The sequence below is a fragment of the Amblyomma maculatum genome, chromosome 6 (assembly GCF_055883805.1).
Source record: "Amblyomma maculatum isolate TAMU_Amacu chromosome 6, ASM5588380v1, whole genome shotgun sequence".
NCBI classification, from domain to species: Eukaryota; Metazoa; Arthropoda; class Arachnida; order Ixodida; family Ixodidae; genus Amblyomma; species Amblyomma maculatum.
The window spans coordinates 18,824,909-18,834,828 of NC_139349.1; the positions used below are offsets into that span (position 1 = coordinate 18,824,909).

At 45.2% G+C, this 9,920-nt stretch overlaps 1 long non-coding RNA gene across 1 annotated transcript; it reads right to left on the minus strand.

Annotated features, from left to right (window-relative positions):
• Positions 1-328: 328 nt before the first annotated feature.
• LOC146185186 (uncharacterized) lies at positions 329-9,157 on the minus strand. The gene is made up of 3 exons (XR_014707970.1): positions 9,021-9,157; positions 8,172-8,283; positions 329-543 (listed from the first exon to the last, which is right to left on the minus strand). It is a non-coding gene; the product is annotated as an uncharacterized LOC146185186 (long non-coding RNA).
• Positions 9,158-9,920: the final 763 nt, after the last annotated feature.

The window sequence follows — 9,920 nt, forward strand, 5'->3', positions numbered from 1 at the left end:
CGCCCACTTTGCCATTTTATCATCAGTCCCTGCCTGCAGTTCGAAACATCTTCATTGGGCTTACCTCTAAAAATTGTCTACGAAACATATCTGTGAACTTTTCTTACTTCACTGGTTTTGCGGATTATTTCCAGTCTCAAAAGGAATAACAAATACATGTGGTTCTATGACACATACAGTAAATACTTACCTTTCTAGGTAGGTTACAAAAGGGAAGTAATGCAGAAGGTTGGCAGTCTAAACATAAATGAGTGTGTCAACATGGTGTTTTGGCACTGGAGTGTTTATTACTCCAATCATGTGCGTTAATAATGAATGAAAAGGCACATAAGTAGGAATACTTTATTTTGACACAGAAGCTATGGGAAGCTATGGCCAACATGTGTGTGTTGCCATTACGCTCATAAGTGAAGTGCAGACTTGAGAGTACACTGTTGAGCCAGTAGCACAGAGAGCAGTCAACTTGGGCCAAGGAATGCCATGCTTTGAAAGGTGGGCAGCTGTTGTGATCTCTCGACTAGTATCAGTCACGTGCAGGATCGACTGTCATGGGAAGAAAAAACAAAAGAATGCAAGCTCAGAACAATAACAAAACACCCAGAGAAACTCAGAGACGTACCAAATTTAAATAAAAAGATAACAGGACTGCAGACTATGCAGCAGCTCATATATTCTAATAGTGGATTTGCATATGGTCACTACACCCTCAAAAAGGAAAGAAGCACGAATGCTGAATTCATGACTCGTCAAAGGAACCAGACAAAAAGAAAAGTGTGCACCCTGTAGCATAGCTCAAGAACGAGAAAAGCCAAAACAGCGAAAAGGTTACCCTAAGTAAGGCCAGTACTAGTGCTCTCTGCATGCATGTGACAATGTATCACTGCAGTGCACATGCACAGCAGAAATGGACACCATGGGTAGTAAAGAACTGATATGAAGTTATCAATACTGGCCACAGACATCAGAACAGACAGCCGATTGTGCTTTGGTATAACGCAAGCGTGCAGGCTTTAGTAGGTTGTGAAGCATATAAATAAACGTTGAGACATCTTGAAAACCATGTGTGCACATTTTCATTTGCTGCTGCATCCAAGAAGTTTCGCTTGCACTGTTCATTAGATGACATGCATTGCTCTCGGATTGTAGCGTTTGTCGACTACACAGCATGATTCCAGAATCGCGACTAATTCAGCTGTGGACTTTTCATTTTCTAAACTTGCGAAATCCTTCCTATGGGCCGTGAAAAAGAATGAGGAACTGTTCCACCCAAATGTCTATAACGCACATGATGGCAGCCACAAGTCATTTTGTGCCAAACAGTAGTTTCCATACAAGTAACAAGAAGTTCTCAAACTATGTGACAGGACCACAGCTATTTACTTTGAGGGTGGCCACAGCAAACAGGCAACAACCACAAGATGGCCAAATCCCTCATCGAACTGCAGCACCACAACAGTTGCTACAATGCCAGCATCATAAAACCTCTGGCTGTCTTTGATATACGGTCTCCATCACAAATACACCAGTTCATGTTGTTAAGGAGGCTGTCCACGAGCATCTTACTTCTCATAGCAGCTAAAAAATATTGCAAACAGAGACCAACACTTGACTTTAAGTGCAGTAGCAGCACTACCAACATTCAGTGTGTTAATGGAGTATACACACCCTGAAACAGATAAGACAAAAAATCAATAATAGATTATTTAGCTGTTGAAGATAAAAATCAGGTGATGATCTGTACAGAGCAATGTCTTGCATGTCGTTAACAAGCAAAATGCGACCAAGATTAGGTGCATATGCTCCTGTAAGATGAAGTGCTGCACTGGCCTAGCCCAAGCAGTGCGGGTACCTCCAGTCAAAACGCTTTCAAGTGCCATCATCCACGAGATGGTTGCCCAATAGCAATCGGAATTTTCATAATGCTGCGTTCCTTATCTTCAGCCAGCATTTTTCCCTCTTCCCAATGGATGCAACCCTTCCCAAAACTCCAAACTGAAGACATCAATTCAGTCATGCAGAACTGTCAATAATGACCTGAACCACAAACCAACTTGGAGAGGTGGAAGCAGGCTCGAGCACTTTGAAGCTATAAAACGGAAGTTTTGAAGCATTCAAATTGTTTTAGAGCACGTTTCTAAAGTCAAATGATATTGTTACGGACGACATCAAAGAAGAAAAAGCGGGCAGTGGCGCGGACAGGAGCGCTCGCGCTAGGCCCGGCAACATTTTTCATTAAACGCCATCTCACTGTCATCGACCATCTCTCTGTCCTGTGTTCTCCTGTTTTCATCGGCTTGCCGTATCGTAACATTTGGTTGGAGGTGCTGGTACTTCATCATCACCCCCCCCCCCATCCTGGTCCGGAGCATCAGCGCCCTGCGACTTCTTGCGCCGTCGTAGAAAGGTTAGGAGGAAACGCAAAGTAGCCAATAGCGTGCGTATATAGCCTTCACGCCATGCCAAAACTGCCATTCGTCAAGCGTAGGTACCACCTCCATCAAAGAAAGAGGAAGCCAATATTCTTCTCGAATTAATGTATCTTGAACTGGAGGTGACGGCGGTAGAAGAAAGACAAGAAGCTCAGGTGGCGTGCCCGTCCTGTGGTGTGCGAGCGGTGCCGTTATATCATAGCTCACAACAGCACCGCCGCCAGGGCCGGCACGTGTTCTGGCTGCAATGCTCTTCGCTGATTCTGCATGTAGAAGATGGCGCCGCTGCGGCAGCAAGACTGTATCTGTGGCTGAGGCGTCACGAGTGTTGAACACCAACCTTGAAAAAGATTGCACCTCATCAAGCGTTCGAATGTTGGCCCTTCCCAGTGGTTTGTATAAGGTTTCCAGTTCCTAGCCTCCAGTGGTATACAGTCGTTCCCCCTTTAATATGGACGACCCGAATTATGAACAGTTTTTCTGGGGACGAAACTTTTTCAGTGTAGTTATTCCTCATTAATATGGAAACTCGCTGTCTGGACAATGGACAGGGGAAGAATGTACACGGCCCACTTGGGCCCATGTATTTTTGTCTCGGTAATATGGACAGTGCTTGAAAAAAAAGCAGAGGAGTCCGAACGCAAGTTAAATAAGGGCACGCCGCCCGCGAACCTACGCAACAGCCGATACAACCGGATGCCTGAACGAGTCCTGTGGGGTTGGAAAGAATAAAAGCGAGCGTGGGGCGCAAGAGCGGAGAGGAACTTGCACAGCAAACCGAGGGTTGGCGTAAGAAAGACCCTGAAAGGGGAGAACCAGGAGATTTCTGGGTGCAGCGGCAGTGCCGCCGCAGTCGGGAAAACAGCAACATGTGGTTGCAATAAATTCTGCTGGACGTGAACAGAGAGGCCGGTAAAAGCGTAAGAAAGAAATGACAGGAAGAAAGAAAAGTGCATACAGTGGTGGTGGGAACTGAAGTTTTCTTTCCCAAAGCACAGTATGTGTTCCATGAAGCCGTAAACTCTTTTCGGTGAGAGTTAAGACACACTCACAAAGTAGGGCGACAAAAGAAAGGCGATGTACGAGCATGCAACCGAGACCGGGCGTCCCGTCCTGGGCGCGGTTCCCTCTCAGGCTCCTGGTTTTCGTTCCTGTTGCTGCCGAACTGCCACATTTTGCACCTGAGGCGGGTCCGCATGTCGGCTTCGCTATAAGTCAACGATGCGGCCTTGACAAGGTCTGAGCTCTTCGTAGTCGGCTAATCGTCGTTCTAAACTGTACTTCAGCTTGCAGTGTTTGTCTTACACGAACACATAGAAACAGCGCCAAGAAGATGGGATGTTCTATAGCCTCCGCATAGCAGCTTGCCAATTTGACTCTCTCGCTTCCTTACGGAAACAGTACAAGGCAAAAAAGAAAGAATCAGAAGAACGGAAAGGCAGAAAGGTTAACTAAGCAAGAAAGTGCAAAGTATCAGGAGCCTGTAACCCTCAACTGGAGTCTGGATTTTGGCATGGTGGGAATTAAACGCAAAAGAACAGAGCTGAACGTCGGCGCGAAGCAAGCAATCTGTGAACACAAGCAGCAAAAGCCATCTCAGTCAATCTAAGCCGTGAGGGACTAGTATCGACAGCTCGACTGTTTCCTCGCCTCAGAAGAATCTCAAGCAGCTACTTAGCGGCTACTTTGCTCAATGCCGAGCCCATTTTGAAAGTGATGGTGAGTAGAAAATCGGACGCCGATTCATGCTCGAAAGTTAAACCAACACAAAGCCCACCATCACGTGTGTCATTGTACGCGAGTCGCTTCAGTCTCCACTACCAGTTTTCGAAGACAACAATGATAAGGATAATGCACTCAAAATTGCCGGTGTTCTGTCAAATTTTGTGTCAAGTGCACACCGTTATCTACAAAAGAAGTCATTAATTACAATTCTTTTTTTCTCAATAAAATTCTTTTCATTTTATTCATGACTCGTTATTATGGATGACTCGCTTTATGGACAGTTTTGGTCGGAAACCAAAGTGTCCATATTAGCGAGGCACGACTGTATAAAACTGACCATATGTAGAAGTGCCTTATTGCAGACCAGACTGTCTGTGCTCGCTGATAGCTGAAACAGCCTCACCTGGCACTACTCTAATTTATTAGGCGAACTTCACGCTGCACCACACCAGCGTAACCCGCACATGGCATTTTACGCTTTAAAACATGCAAGAGCGGTGTTTGACTGCTGCTCCTTAGTAACCGAGGGGAGTAATTTCATATATTCATTCGTATCGTTCAATGTGGCCGGCGCACGCCTAATTGTTTACGACTCTGACTCGATTTAAAAATTGCTCATTCAAGATTTATCTTATTCCATCATCAAGGAGATTTCTAAACTCTATCAAGCCTTTGCGGCTATTTCAGTTATGAGACATTCCAATCAACAGATTAAAATGAAAACCATACCCACATTTGGTTTTGAATTTTTTCACGTGGAGAAAAAAAAAAAAAAAGTGTACATGACGCCAAAAAAACAACAAAAGGGCTATGTCTCTGGAGCAATGGTCCCAAATCGGCTCAAAGTGTGAGGACGCCGTAGCAGAGGCTTCTGGATCACTTCGGCCACCTGGGATTCTTCAGTGAAACTGCCATCGTTAAGTATATGCCTGCAATGCTTTCAGCTTCGACCAAAATGCTGTTTCCCAATTAGGATCAGACTAGGGTATCCCAGCTCAGTACTCGAGAGCTTTAATGACCAAGCCACCGCGGTGCCGTAATAAGTAAATAAATAAGCCAAGAAGACTAAACTTCTTTCTCGGAGCGTACCATGGTTATTTTATCCATTTCGCTGCAGCTACGCTGCGAATGTGTATTTTACTCTGACAAAGTGACTATAAAGGACATCGGCCCTATGTGTACAAGCCCGAATCCGGCTCAGACCCGTACCATTAAGCCCACTCAGAGTCCAGCAAAAATGTTCATGTGTCGGCCCAGACGGGCCGTGGGTTGGGCCACACCCAGCTTTTGGGCCTGTCCATGCCCACACAGTGTCGTGTGAAGCGCGTGCTACCTTCACTTGACGCTTCTACAGAAGGTTTGACGATCTTCTATTTTTTTTCGGTTCCTGGGGCTGCCTTTCAGTGGGTCGCTTTCTACTTTTCGATGCCTGAAAGGTAGGCAAGGCAGGCAGAGAATATCGTGGGGACCGCTTCCTTTGCTACCAACGCGCAACGCTTTGCAGCACATGCCCATTTAACTCTGTCGTCCATGTTTTGGACACAAACCTGGGCTCCAAGCGCCCCTCACAAACAGTGGCTGTATAGCTCGGTCCTTTCTTGGTATGCCGGCCACCATAGCTGAAGTCGTTTGACATCTTTTCGCACCGAAGAAAGCTGACATTTTTCATTGCAGAATACGTAGCCTGTATTGCAGTGGTGAACAATGCACTTTTTTTTCCACATTACATTACATTACAACTTAGAATATACCGTGATCGAAGAAAGGCGTGGAGCGGGGGCGTCAGCGAGAAAAACAAAATGTGCACCGATGCAAGTTGAGAACTGACTGGCAATCCTTGCGGCACCCAGCGAACCCGCGGCCACCAACAGTCAACGCAGTCTCTCGGCAGCCTACGGAAATCAGAGCATCGGTATTGCCACTTACTGTTCGGTGCGGAGCGACCCGTTCACACACTTCTAACACCATGATGCGGAGGTTGTGGGTCTGGGCCGACCAGTGGCATATAGTCGCTTTTTGCTAAACAATTACCTTTCAGACAAACTAATTATGAATTACCCATTGATCCCCACGCCATTATGGGCATAGAGCAGGGGGTCTCAAACTCATATTGCTACGTGGGCTGCATTGAGAAAGCTTTTTCTCTCATGACCCAGGAGCCAGAAAGTAATAAAACAACAGGAAACAAAGTACAGTAAATAACAATAAAATGAACAAAAATAAGCAAAATTTCGTTTTGTCAGACCAAGCGCTCCTATTATTGCAAAAGAAAAGCAATGTGTGCTGTTTCCACTTCAATGCCGGACAAAAGCAGCTTCAGGATCGCTCAGAGAGAGGTACTGAAATGGTACACCTGTTAATAAATATCACACTTATAATCTTCAACAAGAAAATAAAAAAAACAAACAAAAAGAACACTTAGAAATAAAAGAGAAGGCAGGATGTCTGGCTCCTTGCTTTTGAAGGCATAGTGATGTCAAATGAAAGTTCACGCAGATTAAGTGGTCAACGCCTTTTCAAAAATGAATGCGTACTAACTGGTACAAAATCTGAGTTTATTTTAGTTGGAAATTAGGGCTGGTGGCAATGCTTTCAAAACGTCAGCTGAAAATTTTGAGCTGGCGGACTGCAGCACGCAGCTCCGCGGGCTGTGCGCCAAGGCCCCTGGCATAAAAGGATAATCTCTGATGATCTCTGATGAGCGGAAAGAAAGTGTTCGACATTGGGCTGCATTCCCCATTCTCAGCAAGGGAAACTAGAATGCTTCTTTGCTCGTCAAGTGAAGAGGATATACATTAGGCAGGCATTGCCTCTGCTACGAAATGGACACCACCGTAGGCAGTGTACACCTGGACAATGTTTTAACAGTACCACGTGACCGTCGACTGCCCTGCACTGCTGCGCCGGAAGATGCAGGAGATGACAAAGCAATAGAGTGCGAGGGCGTGCTCACAATTCTTGCTGCTGCAGTGAACCTCGTTTGCTACGCTGCTTTGATCAATGTGAAGCAACCCTGCCACAATTGGCTGGCAGGCATGCCGGTGCCCGGAGAAGCTGTCATTGTTTGTTTTTAGCCGCAATAGTATCTGCATATCATGCGAATATCTCCAAAGTACACACATTTCCGATAAAAAATCCAACATGCCCCATAACTCTTGCCATCGATACTTTTGAAAAATTGTTGTATCGGTACTTTCATTGCATTAAAAAAAAAAAAAAAAAAAAAAAAAAAAAAAAAGAAACCCTTGAGACAACCAGGGACAAGTGTAATATTTGGAACGTTACAAGTTTGCACAGATTGAAGCCACAAGCACATAGCAGAGCGCTCCCAGAACTCCGATATGAAACTTGATTCAAGGGGTTGCTGCCAATGGAGCAGAACAGCCAAGCAGACAACACTCGCTGAAGCAGCATGATTACATCTCCCTGCTTGTTCCCTCTCCTGATTTCCACTTTGCTTCTGCTCGGACAGTCGACGCTCAAGCGATACTGTTAAAGAATTGGCAGGGTGTATATTCTGTGCTGCTTGTCTTGCAAGCCATTGATGCCAATCTTGCAGACCTCATTTTATCTTTCACAGTGGTTTCCAAAGCTATAAAGTTATTGCAGCAACTTTGTTACACGCACAAAAAAGCGACACAACCAATCTGTGCAGGAATATCATTCGTTAAAGAAGGCAGCTTTGCCAGTTTTTCACAGCAAATTGAGAAGACAATAAAGCGTGGTTTGATCTTCCATCTCGTGCAAACATTTGTTTGTTTTTGGAGCTAGTCTGGTTTTCTTAGTCTGAATCAACTGTTACATTGCACACTGTTTGCAACGCATTGATTGCAACTGAGAAAAAAAGGCTGCAAACTACAAGCTGGACACTGCAGCTGCAGGAATGCTTGCTTGCTTGATTCATTCATGCACTCTATGCAAACTGGTGACCTGTGCCATGTTCCCCATGTAAAAGTTAAAACAAATGACCAGTCCCGGTGGCACAACAATTGTTTTGAAATTAAGTACAGGGCTCACGTTGTGGCGTTGGAGCATAGGCTGCCTCCGCCTTTCATAGTCCCTCCCATTTGTTCAGCCTCAGCAACCAGCAAGCCCATGCTAGACTCCAAAACACATATCAGGATGATCCCTGCGTACCAAATATTAGACGTCAGCTTATAAGCGATGTTTACACACACAAAAGAAATTAAGACAAGTACATGTTGATGCATTTTAAACACAAGGCGAAATCGCTTACCTCACCGCAATTGGAAAGTGGCCCTGCATACACTTGACAGTGCGCAGTCATAAAATGAGGTATTAAATCATTATTCTACACCGCGTCACAGCAATGAGGGTCACACAAAGGGTCACGTCGCACAAATGGTTAGTACGTCGTGGTGCACCGAAACAAAAGCTTCCCACACAGGCCTGTGTGATCCTCACCTTTCCTGCTTCTACGCGTTGTTTTGTCATGTCCTAGTATCTCCTTAAGTCCCTCCATCAGCTCAAAGACGTTACAATCATTAATTATTCATCCAGACCGCTGAGGAAAGCTTACCCAAGTTTCCCGCCGTTTTCAGGCGCACGCAAGACTGGTAGTCAGGCGTGTTTTACATGACTGAGACTTTCGTGCGGTTGGCCTAATAAACGGTATTTAACCGTATGTTCCTTGGTGTCGAACTACGTTGAGCTTTCGATTGAAACTTTCTATAATACACCTTTGGGCCGTTCGGGCCCACTGCCGGCCAAGCAGGCTCAATGGTCGTCAACAGAACATTCGGACGCACGGAAGTTGAAAACTAAATGTAGAACTCCAGACAGCGGGCAATGACTCAATACATGCATACTGAAGTATCTAAAGAATAGAAAAAATTGCTTACGTACCGTACAACACGAGAGCACCCAGCTCTCACGGCTCCCACCATGGACGACGACGACCAGCCATTTTGCTACTAAAAGCAACACAAAACCCACAAAACAATAGCCGGATGTGACGTTTTTCTTACACCGGATAAGACGTCATGGGTTGCAGCAAGCATTTTGCTCCTGCAACCCGGTTGTAGGAAGCATTTCGCTGCTGCAACCGGGTCGCAGCAGACGGCGCCTTGCTTCAGACTGGATCGCAACAACAGCCCATTTTTCGGTGTTTACCAAAAGCGCTTATTGAAAATTATTACCGCAGTATAAATACATCACTGTTACAAATTACGAAGGTGTAAGTAAAACATGAGATCCAATTTTGTCTTGAACTTCTTAAGCCATAACAGCAAAAGGCGATACTGGTTTTATGGCCGCAAAAAAGAGTGCATTGACCGCGGCCCAAACTAGCAGACGAAAACAGTTCGCGCTTTTATATTTTCCTAAAAAGGAATATTTCGTGTTGTAAATAAAATTCGGGAGGCCATATTTTTATCACCTTAATCCCGCTTTCGATCATCAATTAAAAATGGGGCGGGTTAAACTGGATTAAAAATCTGATTTCAACCATCGCCTAGTACTCGCGTACATAACCATCCTGTGTTGGTAGCAGTCCCGCCTCAAATGTTGCTGAGCACACATGCGTTCTCGGATGCAGAGGGGAGCCGAATCGCAGCTGAGATGAAATATTTCGAGAAGCTCTTCTACCTCGGGAAATCGAAGGTAAAATTACTGTATTGTTTTTCGTAGAATAACTAGCGCAGCCAACTTAAAATGCGAGTTGAAACTACAAGATATTGTAATTTCACTATTTATACTGTTCTCAAGCAAGCTCTCGGTCGTGCCTGCGTAGTCCCAGGCTGTTTC